The sequence below is a fragment of the Ceratotherium simum genome, chromosome 10 (genome assembly GCF_057802395.1).
Source record: "Ceratotherium simum simum isolate JZ-2026a chromosome 10, ASM5780239v1, whole genome shotgun sequence".
NCBI lineage: Eukaryota > Metazoa > Chordata > Mammalia > Perissodactyla > Rhinocerotidae > Ceratotherium > Ceratotherium simum.
The window spans coordinates 17581624-17598769 of NC_141909.1; the positions used below are offsets into that span (position 1 = coordinate 17581624).

A 17146-nucleotide genomic window follows, 5' to 3' on the forward strand; every position below is an offset into this window, starting at 1 on the left:
ATACTGGGGCTTTGGGGAGGGCAAAAAAAAAAAGAGGAAGACTGGCAACAGATGTTAGCCCAGGGCAAATCTTTCCCAGCAGAAAAAAAATGACTGGGATATAACTTTAAAAAAAAAAATCCTCACCCCTAGGGTGATGGTTTTAGCAGGTGGGGCCTTTGGGAGGTGATTAGGTCATGAAGGGCATTAGTGTCTTATAGTGTCTTATAAAAGACACCCCAGAGAGCTGGCTCATCCCTTCTGCCATGTGAAGACACAGCAAAAAGATGGCATCTGTGGACCAAGGAGTGGGGCTTTCACCAGTCACTGAATCTGCCAGTGCCACGATCTTGGACATAACCTCCAGAACTGTGAGAAATAAATGTTTGTATTTATAAGCTACCTAGTTTATGGTATTTCTATTATAGCAGCCCAAACGGACTAAGACACCTGATATTTAGTTCCTGTGCCTGCAATGTAAGTAAAGGTATATTAAAGACCTAAGAAGACCATGCCAATGTCCCTGCTTTTATTTGAAACATACCAAGTAACACGAAGTGACAAGAGTTATACAGAGATGCAATACAGTTATAAGTGTGCTTGTCTTTGGAAACCTCAAGAAAGGCAAAAGACATTCAGTCCTATCACCACAAGTCTGTTAGACGGTAAGGGCAAGAAAAGATAGGAATAGTTCCTTGTGTTCTCTTTCTGCCTGTCTGTCTGTCAGAACACAACAGCTTTTCTCTTGGTGAAAGTGAGTGTGTTTTCAACGGCAGGTCCCATGTGCCACACATTCCCTCAGTTGACATTTCTTGTCAGAGAGAAAATGTTCTCCTGCAAGGAGGAAGGCACTAATGGGTTAATTAATGCTTACATTATATGGAAATGTAAAGTTAAAGGTAATGCAAGTCTTGTATTTAATTCAACAGATTTATCTCTGGATATTCCAGAGCCACTTCTTTTGACAATATTGCTTTCTTCAGTGCTATTTGCAAGTAGGAGCCAAACTTTCACTTCATGAAATTAAAATGGTCTGTTATTGCATAAAATGTGAATTTCCAATTGATGCAGCTCCGTTAGTGTCAAAAATGTTTAGCAGAGCCTGTGGAGGGAAGAAGGAAAATCCACCTAACATCTTGCTAAATAAAACCAACAAGTTGTCCGTGATCCAAATCACTGCAGGGCACTGAAAACCAAATGAACAGAGTACTTGATGTAGTGATTAAAATTAACTTATAATGTTTAACTGTACTTATATAAAATCATGTTCTGTAACCTTGTGTGAAGTACAGGGTGTCTCATGATTCCTCATGTAGTTTGATGCTTTAGCGCCTACTTAAAACAACCCTAGAATAAAAAATGATCACAAGTGTGTATTAAAGTTAGATCTAACATAACTTCTAGAAGGGAAGGAGACCATAAAATATCATATGCATATTTTTTAAAAAGAAAGGAAAGGAAAATGCATCATACTTGATAATGATAAACATCAAATTCAAGATAACAGTTCCCTCCCAGGAGGAATTAGAATTTGAGAGAAATGCTCAAATACTTTTATCAATAATCTTTTATTTCTAAGTTGCTTGATGGATACATGCTGCTTATCATTATCTTTACTTTTTCTGTACATTTGAAATATTTTGTAACAAAAACCTGGAAATATGTCGTTAAAAACAGTAATCACTACAGCTGTGCTAGAAAGGAGAACAGTGGGGAGATAGTAAGAAAGAAAAACAAGCTGCCCTTGACATTCAGAAGCCAGCCTGGCACTCACAGCTGGGTCATGATAGTTGATTCCACCTAAACAATCTCACAGAATACCAATGTCAGACAAGATTACTCTGAGACCATAATAAATGAGACAAAGCAAGTTCGCTTCAAAATTTTCAGAAATGTTTTATAGTTTTCGGTGTACAGATCTTTCACCTCTTTGGTTAAGTTTATTCCTAGGTATTTTATTCTTTTTGTTGCAATTGTAAATGGGATGGTATTCTTAATTTCTCTTTCTTCTACTTCGTTGTTAGTGTACAGAAATGCAACTGATTTTTGTATGTTGATTTTGTATACTGCACATGATGTAATCTATGCAGAAATAGAAGTACAATGATGTACACCCGAAATTTTTACAATGTTATAAACCAATGTTACTGCAATAAACAAAAAATTAAAAAAAAAAAATTTTGTCTAAGCACAGACAAAAACATGGTCACTATGCCATCCAAAGAGTACCGAACACCTCCTCTCTCGGGCAAAATGAGTGTCTGCACTTATTTACCATTTACAGATTGACCTTCATACGAGTCTCCCTCCTTGTTGATCAGACTTAATGAGATACCTTATTATGAACTACCTGTGCTTTCTGACAGCATCCAATGGATGGTGAAGGCTTGCTTCTTTGAACTTCCCCCAAACTACCCAACCAAAATCCAAATCCTATAATAGATTCTTTCGAAGTCCCTCTTACTGAGAAACCCCATGGTACGCCATGGTGTATTCTCACTTGCTGCAATGAGTGAACTGACTTGTTCAACTACAGGTGTGTTTCTGATCAGTTCTGATTTAAAGGTATTGACAATACCAAAACGGGGCAAGATAAAACAATACTAATTTTGAAATTTTTTCCCAAGTGATTTTGATACTCACATCCCATTGAGAAGCATAGCTCTGAAGTTTAAGACACCGAGAAGGAATAAGTATAGCTTTATAAAAGCAAATGGTCCACCAACAACTAATTTTCTTTTTATAAAATATCAAATCTAACTGATAAGGACAAAACTCTGTATCCAGATTGAATGGATATTTAGTATTAACAACTTTGCAGAATGTTCCTTTCTCTGATCTGTTATTAACCATTTTTTTAAATCTCCCTACTCTATTTCCTACTGTATTATGCACAAATGAAATGTCCATATCTCAAGATTTAGTACTTCAAGGCTGTGTTCTACTTCTGAATCATTACAATTGAGTTCACAACAAAATGTGTGGGACTTTTTGTGAAAAACTGACCAAAAGAAAATAAACATTTTATGACTTGAGAGAAATAGTTGTATTTGAGATATTTGTGGAAAAAAATCCCATGGATCTACAGTAATGAAATTAGATTAGACTGGAGGTGTTATAATCTCTAATGACTCCAAAAAAATCAATATTTTATGTCAAGTGATAAATAAAAAGAGAAAGATACTTACTTCCTATGGGACAACTTTAAAATTATTTCGTGTGTGTGTGTGTGTGTGTGTGTGTCTGTGTGTGTGTAGGATAATGGAGGTATATGTAAGAGACTGCCTTGCTAATTCAATGTAGTATTAGGTTTTTTATAGAACTGGAAATGTCCTCAGGAAGTCAATCCTTTTCTCCTCCTGTATATGGGTCCCTGGCAGAGAGAAAACTAGAGAGATGGAGAGACAGAGATAGATAATCTTGGAGAGAGAAAGTGAAGGGAAGGAGATCACCAGAATGTTAAAGAATTCTGCTGTAGGAAGAGTAAATGTTTCATGCAAAGTGCTTGTTAGAGTGTCTATGGAGAGACCACGACGATGTCCCCAAGCACACAAGATCAGGGCACATAAAATATGTGGTCGAATTTAGGCTGAGCCTTGTTTTCTTTCTAACATTACTAAATAAAAAGGTTGTGGAAGAATTAAACTAGTAAAGTACAGTTCATCTCTCCCCATGATCTGAGGCCACTGATATTTGCCAAAACAACCTGATGACTTTAAATGGCCAAAGATACTTAGGACAATTGGACAATTTACTCTAAGTGGATTTATTTATTTTGTTTTTGGGTCTAGAACAGGGGTTTGCAAACCATGGCCTCTGGGCCAAATCTGGCTTACCATCTGTTTTTGTAGAACCTGTGAGCAAATGTTTGGAAAAAGAATCAAAAGAATGATACTTTGTGCTATGGGAATGTTTTATGAAATTCAAATTTAATTTTCCATAAACTTTTATTGGGAAACAGTCCCACGCATTCATTGCTGTATTGTCTGTGGCTACTTTAGTATTAGGACAGCAGAGAGATTATGACAGAGACCATAGGGCCTGCAACAATGGAAATATTTACATTCTGAAATCATACATGACAGCTACTCTGCTATATAAAGAATTAGCTCTAACCCTTCCTGTTCCAATTTCTCCAACTAGCAAGAAGATGAAACTTTTCTCAGCTTACTCCTGACACTTAAGGAGTATTTGATGTAACAATGGCATCCTTCCAAAGTTGTAACTTAAAAAGAAGAAGAAAGTGTTGTCCTTTAAGAGTTTCCTGCCCACACTCCTTTCCAAATTCCCTCACGTTCTTTCTATGTTAAATATTATATAATTAGATACAACGTTTATCTCAATTGGAGCGCCTCTAGACACCTCCAAGATCACTAATGATAAAGATACTAAACAGCTCGTTCCAGCAAGATCCGGATAAGAGACCATAAATGCAGAAAATGTGGGATTAAAACTATGATGACTGTACCTTTACTTATCAAACATTTATTGAAAACCTTCTGTGTGCAAATCATGATGGTAGGTTCACGTCCAGCGAGATCAGACAGAGGGACATGCAATCAACTTATACAGGTGCATGCTTTCTTTGGGCACTTGAAGTTCATGCCAGTGAATTTCTGGGTTCCTGTATTTTTATAGAAACCTTCACTACCTCTAGAATAAATAAAGGGAATTATAGATATTGAAGAAAGGAGTTCCACTCGGAAGTTAAAGAAGAGCAAAGGCGCAGGAACATACAATCAGACCATAAGTTGTCATCTGTTTTCCAAGAGAGAAGAGATGGGCTGTTTCTCCCTCTACATGCCCCTTTCAACTATAGGTCACTCTTTACAACATCTTTCCCCAATGTCTGCCCAGATGTTCTTTTTCACTCCAAGACATTGCGGTGACAACAGAAATGTGATTCTGCCGGATCGCACTCCTTCCAGGGATGGCCCTGGGTCTGAAAGCCATAAAGAACAGACTTGGTGAGTGGCACAGGGGGAAAGAGCAGGGGAGGCCCTCAGTAAGCAGAGAAGCCAGCCTCTGTGAGTCTACTACAGCAGACTCTCTACCCTTGGAGGTGACATGCAGGGACCTCAGAATGCACATTCCAAAGAAACAAACAACAAAAAGGAAGGACCCGAATGAGTCTGATGGGGTTTAGCGCAGGCTGCCTCAAAATATGCCACTTTGGCATACTGATTATTTTGAATTAAAGTTCCTTAAGAAACACCTGTGTAAGAGGAAATTCTGACCCTCCCTTCTCCCCCTGAAAACAGTAAATAATCTCCTATATGAAATGTCCTCTCCTTGCACCAGGAGGTAAAGAGGTGTCTTTTAATCACCAAAGATAGAGAATTGAGGGTGGAGAAGGCTGCATAAACAAACCTGTTACTTCTTTATTAATTTACTACTCAGAAAAAAACTAGGAGAGAAGTCAAGATGGCGGTGTAAGCAGACTCGGGACTCACCTCCTCCCGTGGACACAGCCAATTTACAACTACTTGTGGAAAATTACCCCTGAGACAGAACTGAAAACTGGATAAGAGGAACTCCTGCAACCACGGACAATCCTAACTGAGGTGGAAGAGGCAGAAACTCCCTTCTGGAGAGAAAAAAACGCCACCTTCACAAGCCGCCAGCTTCACGGCCGCCGGGGAGCAGCCCACAGGTGCACAGCCCTCCCTGGAGGCGCGGGGCCCTGATAGGGGAGCTCCCCCGCTGTGGGCACTTTGTGGGCCCGGCACAATGGAGATGAGTGGCATAATATCTGACTTTGCCTGCTACTAAAGCATTGGGGAGTACCCCCAGAAAACCCGGTTCACAAAGAAATTATAACCGGCTCTTAAAGGGCCCACGCGCAAACTCACCCGTTTCAGAAAGCAACCGAAAATCACCAGAAAGAAAGGTGCACAGTGCTTTGGTGAAAAGAGACTCACCTGATAGGCTCTGAGTGCATCTCAGTGAGAGGTGAGACCTCTCCAGGGACTGGGACAATGGCGGTGGTCATTGTTGTGGCCTGGTGTGGGCGTGCTGACACAGACGCCATTGGAGTTCTCCCTGGAGCCTGCTAGTCCAGGGTCTGCCCCACCCACTAGAGCACCAATTTAATCCAGCTCAGCCATGGCAGCCAGCCCACCCTAGAGACTGTCCCCACCCAACAACAAGCCCTAAGGCAACTTGTGGGACTGCAAAGATTGGTGACTGGATTCTCTGCAGCCTGGTAACTGAGCCCACGACAGTGGGGCAGGGTGTGCACAAGGAGCTGGCAGAGAGTGTGGGGCAGTGGTGGAGTGTGGGGCTCAAGCCGTGGAGAGACTGGGTCCACTTCAGAAGGTCGGGGCGTGCACACATGGCAGGACTGTGTTGACTGTGTGTGTGGAACTGTGGGTAGCAGGGCTTGTCAGCTGCAGAAGACTCTGCTTGCCAAAGACCCTCATAGGGGGTTTGCCCCACCTTCCAAAGCCTAAAACAATTGGGTTGTCCCATGCCTGAGGCCAGCCCCACACAGCTGTAATCCTCAGAGAGCTGACAAGAAACTTAAAGGCTGGAGGCTTAGAGCAATTTTAAGGCACTGATACAAACAACATGTAACGCTGGGGGCCTACTCACTTGAAAGAAATACTGCAACACAAATGTGGTATTAGAACTTGCAGCTAACTGTGCTGGGGCTCCAACCACCTGATAAAGAGACTGAAGGACTCACAACAACTACAAGCAGCTGAGCATTACAACAGCTGGCCAGGAGCATAAGTCAGCCTCGCTGGATGCCTACAGGGAGAGCAAACAGGCCACTACAGAAGGACACATGTAGCCCACATAGAGGTCACCCCTGGAACATTGAGAACTGAGGGAAGCACACTGAAGGCCTCCGGAGGCATCATTTATATAAGGTCACCCATCCAAGAGCAGGAGACGTAGCTGACGTACCTAATACATAGACACAAGCACAGGGAAAGAGGCAAAATGAGGAGGCAAAGGAATACATTCCAAGTAAGGGAAAAGGACAAAACCCCAGAAAAGGAACTAAGTGAAACAGAAAAGAGCAACCTACCCAACAGAGAGTTCAAACAAAGAGTGTTAAGGATGCTCACTGATCTGGGGAGAAGAATAGATGAACTCAGTGAGAATGTCAACAAAGAAATGGAAGATATAAAAAAGAACCAATCAGAAATGAAGAATACAATGCTGGAAATGAAAAATTCACTAGAGGGACTCAAGAGCAGAGTAGAGGATACAGAAGAATGGATCTGCGAGCTGGACGAAAGACTAGAAGAAATTACCCAAGCTGAACAGGTAAAAGAGAAAAGAATTAAAAAGATTAAGGACAGTCTAAGGGACCTCTGGGACAACATCAAGCAGACTAACATCCATGTTATAGGTATCCCAGAAGGAGAAGAGCGAGACAGAGGGGCAGAGAAACTATTTCAAGAAATACTAGATGAAAACTTCCCTAACCTAAGGAAGGAAACAGACATCCAGGTACAGGAAGCACAGAGAGCCCCAAACAAGATAAACCCAAAGAGGCCCACACCAAGACACATCATAATCAAAATGTCCAGAATCGAAGATAAAGAGAGAATCCTAAAAGCCGCAAGAGAAAGACAAGTTACATACAAAGGAAACCCCATAAGGCTATCAGCTGACTTCTCAGCAGAAACCTTACAGGCTAGAAGAGAGTGGCATGATATATTTAAAATGCTAAAAGGAAAAAACTTACAGCCAAGAATACTCTACCCGGCAAGGTTATCATTCAAAATGGAAGGAGAGATCAAAACTTTCCCGGACAAGCAAAAATTAAAGGAGTCTGTCACCAAGAAACCAGTGCTACAAGAAATGTTAAAGGGACTGATTTAAGGGGAAAAGAGAAGACCACAAATAGGAAAAATTATCTATTTCCATGAAAAGAGGGTAATGGATACAAATGCACAAAAAAGAGGTTAGATATGATATCAAAAACATAAAATGAGGGAATAGGGGAGTTAAAGAGCAGAGCTTTCAGACAGAGGCCAAACTAAAGAGACCATCGATTCTGTATAGAAGGAGAAAGGAACAGAGAAGGACTACTAAAACACTGAGAAAAAAAAAAGTTAAAAAATGGCAGTAAGTACATACTTATCAATAGCTACTTTAAACGTCAATGGACTAAATGTTCCAATTAAAAGGCATAGGGTGGCTGATTGGATAAAACAACAAGACCCATATATATGCTGCATACAAGAGACACACTTCAGACCTAAAGAAACTCACAAACTGAAAGTGAAGGGATGGAAAAAGATACTCCACACAAATGGCAATGAAAAGAAAGCTGGGGTAGCCATACTCATATCAGACAAAATAGACTTTAAAACAAAAACTGTAAAAAGAGACAAAGAAGGGGATTACATAATTATCAAGAGAACAATCTAACAAGACAATATAACACTTATAAATATCTATGCACCCAATGTAGATGCACCTAAATATATAAAGCAATTATTAACAGAGATAAAAAGAGAAATAGACAGTAACATAATAATAGTAGGGGACTTTAACACTCCACTTACACCAATGGATAGATCATCCAAACAGAAGATCAATAAGGAAACACTGGCCTTAAACGACACACTAGAACAGATGGACCTGGTAGATATATACAGAGCATTCCATCCAAAAACCAAAGAATACACTTTCTTTTCAAATGTACATGGAACGTTCTGTAGGATTGATCACATATTAGGCCACAAAACAAGTCTCCATAAATTTAAGAAGATTGAAATAATACCAAGCATCTTTTCTGACCACAACGGTATGAAACTAGAAAGCAACTATAGGAAGAAAATCAGAAAAGCCACAAATACATGGACATTAAACAAAATGCTACTGAACAACAATTGGGTTAATGAAGAAATCAAAGGAGAAATCAAAAAATAGCTGGAGACAAATGAAAATGAAAATATGACATGTCAGAAATTATGGGATACAGCCAAAGCGATTCTAAGAGGGAAGTTTATAGCAATGCAGGCCTATCTCAACAAACAAGAAAAATCTCAAATAATCAAACTAACAATGCACCAAAAGGAAATGGAAACGGAAGAACAAACAAATCCCAAAATCGGTAGAAGGAGGGAAATAATAAAAATCAGAGCAGAAATAAATGAAATAGAGACTAAAACAAAATAAAAAAAATTAATGAAACCAAGATCTGGTTCTTGGAAAAGATAAACAAAATTGACAAACCTTTAGCTAGACTCACCAAGAAAAAAAGAGAGAAGGGACAAATAAGTAAAATGAGAAATGAAAGAGGAGAAATTACAACAAACACCTCAGAAATACGCAAGATTATAACAGAATACCATGAAAAGGTATATGCCAACAAATTCGACAATCTGGAAGAAATGGATAAATTCTTAGAATCGTACAACCTTCCAAAACTGGATCAAGAAAAAATAGAGAATTTGAATAGACCAATCACCAGTAAGGAGATTGAAACAGTAATCAAAAACCTCCCCAAAAATAAAAGTCCAGGACCAGACGGCTTCCCTAGTGAATTCTACCAAACATTCAAGGAAGACTTATTACCTATCCTTCTCAAACTCTTCCAAAAAATTGAGGAGGGGGGAAGCTCCCTGACTCATTCTACGAAGCCGACATTACCCTGATACCAAAACCAGACAAGGACAACACAAAAAAAGAAAATTACAGACCAATATCACTGATGAACATCGATGCAAAAATCCTCAACAAAATACTAGTAAAGCGCATACAACAATACGTTGAAAAGATTATACACCACGATCAAGTGGGATTTATTCCAGGTACGCAGGGATGGTTCAACATTCACAAATCAATCAACGTAATACACCACATTAATAAAATGAAGAATAAAAATCACATGATCATCTCAATAGATGCAGAGAAAGCATTTGACAAGACACAGCATCCATTTATGATAAAAACTCTGAATAAAATGGGTATAGAAGGAAAGTACCTCAACATAATAAAGGTCATATATGACAAACCCACAGCTAATATCATCCTGAATGGTGAAAGACTGAAAGCTATCCCTTTAAGAACACGAACCAGACAAGGATGCCCACTCTCACCACTCCTATTTAACATAGTACTGGAAGTCCTAGCCAGAGGAATCAGGCAAGTAAAAGAAATAAAAGTGATCCAAATTGTAAAGGAAGAAGTGAAACTCTCACTATTTGCAGATGACATGATTTTATGTATAGAAAACCCTAAAGAATCCACCAAAAAACTTTTAGAAGTAATAAACGAATACGGTAAAGTTGCAGGATACAAAATCAACATACAAAAATCAGTTGCATTTCTATACACTAACAACGAAGTAGCAGAAAGAAATTGAGAATACAATCTCATTTACAATTGCAACAAAAAGCATAAAATACCTAGGAATAAACTGAAGCAAAGAGGTGAAAGATCTGTACACCGAAAACTATAAAACATTGTTGAAAGAAATTGAAGAAGACACAAAGAAATGGAAAGATAGTCCGTGCTCTTGGATTGGAAGAATTAACATAGTTAAGATGTCCATACTTCCTAAAGCAATCTATAGATTCAATGCAATTCCTATCAAAGTTCCAACAACATTTTTCACAGAAATAGAACAAAGGATCCTAAAATTTATATGGAACAACAAAAGACCCCAAATAGCTAAAGGAATCCTGAGAAAAAAAGAACAAAGCTGGAGGTATCACATCCCCTGATTTCAAAATATACTACAAAACTATAGTAACCAAAACAGCATGGTACTGGCACAAAAGCAGAATAGAATCGAAAGCCCAGAAATAAACCCACACATCTATGGATAGCTAATCTTTGACAACAGAGCCAAGAACACACAATGGAGAAAAGAACGTCTCTTCAACAAATGGTGTTGGGAAAACTGGATAGCCACATGCAAAAAAATGAAAGTAGCCCCTTACCTTACACCATACAAAAAATTAACTCAAAATGGATTAAAGACTTGAATGTAAGACCTGAAACCATGAAACTTCTAGAAGAAAACATAGGAAGTATGCTCTTCGACATCAGTCTTAGCAACATATTTTCAAGCACCATGTCTGACCAGGCAAGAGAAACAATAGAAAAAATAAACAAATGGGGCTACATCAAACTAAAAAGTTTCTGCACAGCAAAGGAAATGATCAACAAAATGAAAAGACAACCTAACAACTGGGAGAAGATATTTGCAAACCATACATCTGATAAGGGTTAATCTCCAAAATATATAAAGAACTCATGCATCTCAACAACAAAAAAATTAACAACCCAATTAAAAAATGGGCAAAAGTCGTGAACAGATATTTCTCCAAAGAAGATATACAGATGGCCAACAGACACATGAAAAGATGTTCAAAATCATTAACTATCAGGGAAATGCAAATCAAAACTACAATGAGATATCACCTCGCCCATCAGAATGGCTATAATGAACAAGACAGGAAACAACATGTGTTGGAGAGGATGTGGAGAGAAGGGAACTCTCATACACTGCTGGTGGGAGTGCAAACTGGTGCAGCCACTATCGAAAACAGTATGGAGATTCCTCAAAAAATTAAGGATAGAACTACCATATGATCCAGCTATTCCACTGCTGGGTTTTTATCCAAAGAACTTGAAAACACCAATGCGTAAAGATACATGCACCCCTGTGTTCATTGCAGCGTTATTCACAATAGTCAAGACTTGGAAGCAACCTAAGTGCCCATCAAGGGACGAATGGATAAAGAAGATGTGGTATATATACACATGGAATACTACTCAGCCATAAGAAAGGATGAAATCCAGCCATTTGTGACAACATGGATGGACATTGAGGGTATTATGCAAAGTGAAATAAGTCAGAGGGAGAAGGTCAAATACCATATGATTTCCCTCATTAAGTAGTAGATAATAACAACAACAAACAAACACATAGAGGCAGAGATTGGATTGGTGGTTACCAGAGGGGAAGGGGGGAGGGAGGAGGGCAAAAGGGATAATTCGGCACATGTACGTGGTGCTGGGTTGTAATTAGTATTTGGGTGGTGAACATGATTAATCTATGCAGAAACAAAAGTATAATGATGTACACCTGAAATTTATACAATGTTATAAACCAATATTATTGCAATAAACAAAAAATTAAAAAATAATAATAATAATTTACTACTCAAAGCCAAACTTCATCTTGTCAATTTCTCACAAATTTATTGCTTTTTTGTCTGTTTTAATCACTACTTTGAGTCTCATATTTCTATGAGACTCCATATGTATGAAATGAAATTTGTTTTTTTCTGCTGTTAATCTGTCTTATGTCAATTTAATTATTAGACCAGCCAAAGGAACCAAGGAGGGTAGGGAGAAATTTCCCCCTCCCTGACAAATCACATTTCACAGACTATAGCCAGCCAAACTTTTACAGAGCTTTGGAGTGTGGAGAGAAATTACTACCCTTCACTTCCTAGAAGGTAGGTAGGAAATTAAAAACTAAAAAGTGTAAAGAGGATGGCAAGATCTCACAAAACAGCACACTTCAATTTCTGTACCTCCAAATTCTATTTGATTAGAGTGCAATATTTGTTTTAGGCTTGGGCCTCTTCAGCTGTACAGTCCATGCCAAAGTTCTCTCATCATTGAAGTATTAAAATCCTCACAGTCAATTAGCTTTGTCTGGTTCCAAGCTGGAATCTCCTCATCATTTGATATGTTGCCTCAAATAACCATTCAGTTTGTTAATCCCGGTGCCTAGGAAGTTGACTGGAGCAAATAAGGAAATAAGTTTAGGGAAGTAAAATACTCCAGAATAAGTGAACTTTTAGCTAGAGTATCTGATAACTAAGATCATTTAAGTTGGAGTTAATAGTCCTGGACTGTTTTTAGTCTCATAAAGTTCCTATACAAGCTAATCATAAGTGGTAGAACATAGGGAAGCAGCATTTTTTAAATATATGTTCCAGTTCAAATTCCCCAAACCTCCAAATAAGCACTTCTTCAACATTTTTCAGTGTGAAGCATTATTATAAATGATCTTTTCATATCTTTAAGGGCTGCTGTTCTTTACGGAAGTTGTTCAGTACCATAATCAGAAATGTTTAAACTTTCACACAAGTTTAAAGAAATTCAATTAGCGTTCTACTTCAGTGGATCTTATTACTCAAATAATCTATATTAATGTCATCCTTTGATGCTGTCAACTTCGCATTTAAGACTAAATACTAGTTCTTTTAGTTATAAAATTTTCACTATGCATTTTGCAAAAATAATTCCTTTGAATGGAACCAATAAGTTAATTGTTTAAATCTGTTCCTACAGTTGCACAGAGAGGACTTCAAATACGCTATTCTAGATAGTACAGATCCCACCTCCATAGTTCTTCTGCCAGTGTTTCTGTCTTTACTATTTCCTTGCCTTTCTTCTTTCAGAGAAGCTGATGGTTTGGATAGTGGGAATGGGCTTCGAAGAAGGTGTGGTCAGAATTAACCAGAGATGAGGAGTACGGGGGATAGACAGTGGGTCATGCTTGAAGGTAAGATGGTCTTAGAGCGCACGAAGCAGCTGGAGTGAAGAGAATGATCTTTCCCTTTTCTCACATCTTACCTTATCTCTGATATGTTATAAAATTTTTAGCTTGTAAATACTTTGATTCTTTTTAAAAAGAGTGGGTTTCTTCTTGTCTTCAAATTAATATCTTATTTAATTCATACATCCAAAACTTTGAGATATTTTTAAAACACTACCCTAACACAAATGATTATCAATAATTTGTATGTGTAGATGCACACACACACACAAGAATACAGAGCATATTTTTTCCCAGAATTTATTTTATTTATTTATTTATTTATTTGTGAGGAAGATCAGCCCTGAGCTAACATCCATGCTAATCCCCCTCTTTTTGCTGAGGAAGACAGGCCCTGAGCTAACATCTATTGCCAATCCTCCTCTTTTTTTTCCCCAAAGCCCCAGTAGATAGTTGTATGTCATAGTTGCACATCCTTCTAGTTGCTGTATGTGGGACGTGGCCTCAGCATGGCAGGAGAAGTGGTGCGTTGGTGCGCGCCCGGGATCCGAACCCGGGCCGCCGGTAGGGGAGTGGGCGCACTTAACCGCTAAGCTATGGGTCCGGGTCCGGCCCCTCTTTCCCAGAATTTAAACAGAAAAAGTAATGAATAGAATGATTTCAGAAAAAATTTTGAATTGCTGCAACTTTTCTTCTTCCAAATAGGAAACAGCTCATCAAAATTGTGGTTAAACATCACAGGGACAATAGCAAATCGTAACAACAATGTGATTCCATGATCCAAAATATGCTACAAACTAGTCACTCCACTTATTAGAACATTTTTGTAAAAAATTAATGCAAAACTCATGTAAAATATCATCTCAAAGCTAATTGATGATTTATAGTAATGTAGCTGATTATTCTACATCCCTAGGAGGAAGAGTGTTTAATAATAATAAAAGTATTTTGCACCTAGATCACGACAAAGGGGAAGAGATGCATTATTGTGTTATTCTTTGGGATTTCCCAGCCTCTTCCCATCATCTCTCTACATCTTGCCTGTTCGAGTATTAAGAGAATCTGAAAACATTAGAGTGAGAAGTGATCAAAAGGCTGCATGGTGCCATGTACTCCATATCCCAGAGATGTATTAAAATTGGGTTGGGGGAAGATGGACTGTGGGGAATTAACGGGCATGCTTTACCAAGAGATTACCTACAGCTACTCTGATAAGCTCAGCAATCTCGCAAGGGTTCCTTTCCTTTCCTACTCCTTTAAGAATTACACTCATCAAGTTGTATATTGGATATAAAATTTTCATATAGGAAGTAATCAAATGATAAAATCTCACCAATATCCAAAAAGTTAACTTCTTGGTCTCAAGATAGTTCTCCAAGGATTAAGACTGGTAAAGAAATCTTGATCACATTATTTCTGTATTTCAAAATCAAACTGAAAACTATATAGGTTCAGAAAACTTTGGTTATAATCTATAGGTATCGGAGAACAAGATAAGCAAAACACCAAGGCAAGGTATAAGAATTCCCACTCCCTCACCTCCATTCTCATTGTAATGTACACCTTCTGTTTGCCCAACACTTTTTGAGCACTTCCTATATGTCAGGCACGGTGAAACAGGTATTTTTATCATCTTCATTTCACAAATTAGGAAATTGAATCTTAGAAAGATTATGTAGCTTAATCTTTAAGCTAGGAAAGGTCTCCAAAGCTCATAAAGCTTGTAACCACTCTAATTGTGACAAGACTCACTGAAGCATAACAGCAAACTAATGGGGGTGTCATGGGATACTTTGAATTTTCAAGGCAAATTTGACACCTGTAGGAAACTTCAAAACTAATTGTTGGAGGTAGTTCAAGTTTCAGCTTCAGATTGCCCTACATTCCTTCAATGACATAGTATCTTGGCAAAACTGGGTTTTTCCTTAATTTTCATTTCACTAGTATCATAGGAAAATCAATAAGGAAATAAGTGTGGCAGTATCCAACTTGATTCTAGGGTTTGAGTTGTGCACTATCCATTAATAAATAATTGTGAATATTTAAAAACTAAATTTCTTTTTCTTACAATCTGTATGTATTATGTTTTCAAATGGCTACCACATTCTTTAGAATATAAATACTCAATCATTTGGATTTAACAAGAATGAAATGGTTAGTGTTTCTTCCAGCCTAGGAGCATCATGGAAAAATTCTTGAGGCCCTGTGATAGTTTTGGGTCCATGTGGCTAGGCTATGGCACCCAGTAATTTCATCAAACACTAACCGAGGTGTTGCTGTGAAGGTATTTTGTAGATGTGGTTAACATGTGTGACTTTAAGAAAAGGAGATTACCCTTGATAAGGTGGGTGGACCCAATCCAATCATTTGAAAGCCCTTAAGAGCAAAAAGTAAGATTTCCTTGAGAAAAAGAAATTCTGTCTCAAGACTGCAGCATCAACTCTGAGTTTTCAGCCTGCCAGCCTGCCCTCTAGATTTCAGAATTGCCAGCCCCCACAATCACATCACCTGAGCCAACTGCTTAAATTAACCTCTCTCTCTCTGTATTTATCTACACACACACACACACACACATATATGTAGATTACATATCATGTGTGTATATGTATATATCCTACTAGTTCTGTATCTCTGAAGAACTCTGACTGATACAGACACTAAGGGCTCCATGAACAGAGACTGTTTGGGAACCTCTGCACTAGCTCTACTATCTCCCAGTACATCTACAATGGCACTTATCACAATTGCCTATGATAATCTGTTGAACCCAAAGTTTAGAACCATTGCTTATCCTTTTTTTTCCCTTTTTAGTGCCTATCAATCCTGGTAACCAAGATATTATAGCTAAAGTCAGTGTTGTGTTGGTGAATGTTTATCAGTCAGCTCTTAGGTTTTGAAGGGGAGCCCTAATTTATAGTATTTGCCTATTTCCATGGTATAAATACTCCCACCATGGCTGATTTCTAATTACTAAAATGATGTCACTGAATTTTGAGTTGGGAAAAGATTTGCAGCAGCACATCATTACATAACATTTCCTCCACACAGATACAAAGACCTCAAGAGTATAACTAATAATAAAATAGTGAGAAAGTGATGTTTTGAGTATTCATTACTTTTGTTTTTAACATAACTTATTTAATTGTAAATTTACACAATTTAATTTTCGATAATGACTGTGCTTAACAACAGGTTCACAAAATTCCTTAAAATTTAATCATCAGTTCTCCCAAGCTGGAATGTGCCAGTTCTAGCACATGACCACGAGAAGCTAAAAGTACTGTCTATTGCCAACTGGCTTCTTCTTTCAATTAGTTGGGTCCCCCAAATTCAATCAAAAAGACCCTAGACCAACAGAATCTGCCATTTCCACAATCTACATTGAGATCTATGGGTCAAATACCTATTTGCCTCAAAGGAAAATCGGTTCTTCACAGTCATTCCTGACTGATAAAGTACAGTAAAGAATTCCCCAGAGAGAGAGGAGGAGGTGTAGAATAGAGTAGCTATTCTAGGAATGGTGGAGAGTGGGGACCATGGCTAAACTGTGTCCTTAAAGGAAAAGTCACCACTAGTCATAAGCAGGGTTATCAGCACAGCAAGGTGAACCAAGGTGATTGAGCCAGGTTTTGCAATTTTCAGTCCCAGACTGTAGCTGCTATTCTAGGACACAAG

The 17146-nt window shown here is 38.3% G+C and overlaps 1 protein-coding gene across 7 annotated transcripts in view; it reads right to left on the reverse strand.

Annotated features, from left to right (window-relative positions):
• The window catches only part of GPC6 (glypican 6), a 1052395-nt gene that overhangs the window by 779665 nt on the left and 255584 nt on the right, over positions 1–17146 (reverse strand). The window lies entirely within an intron of this gene.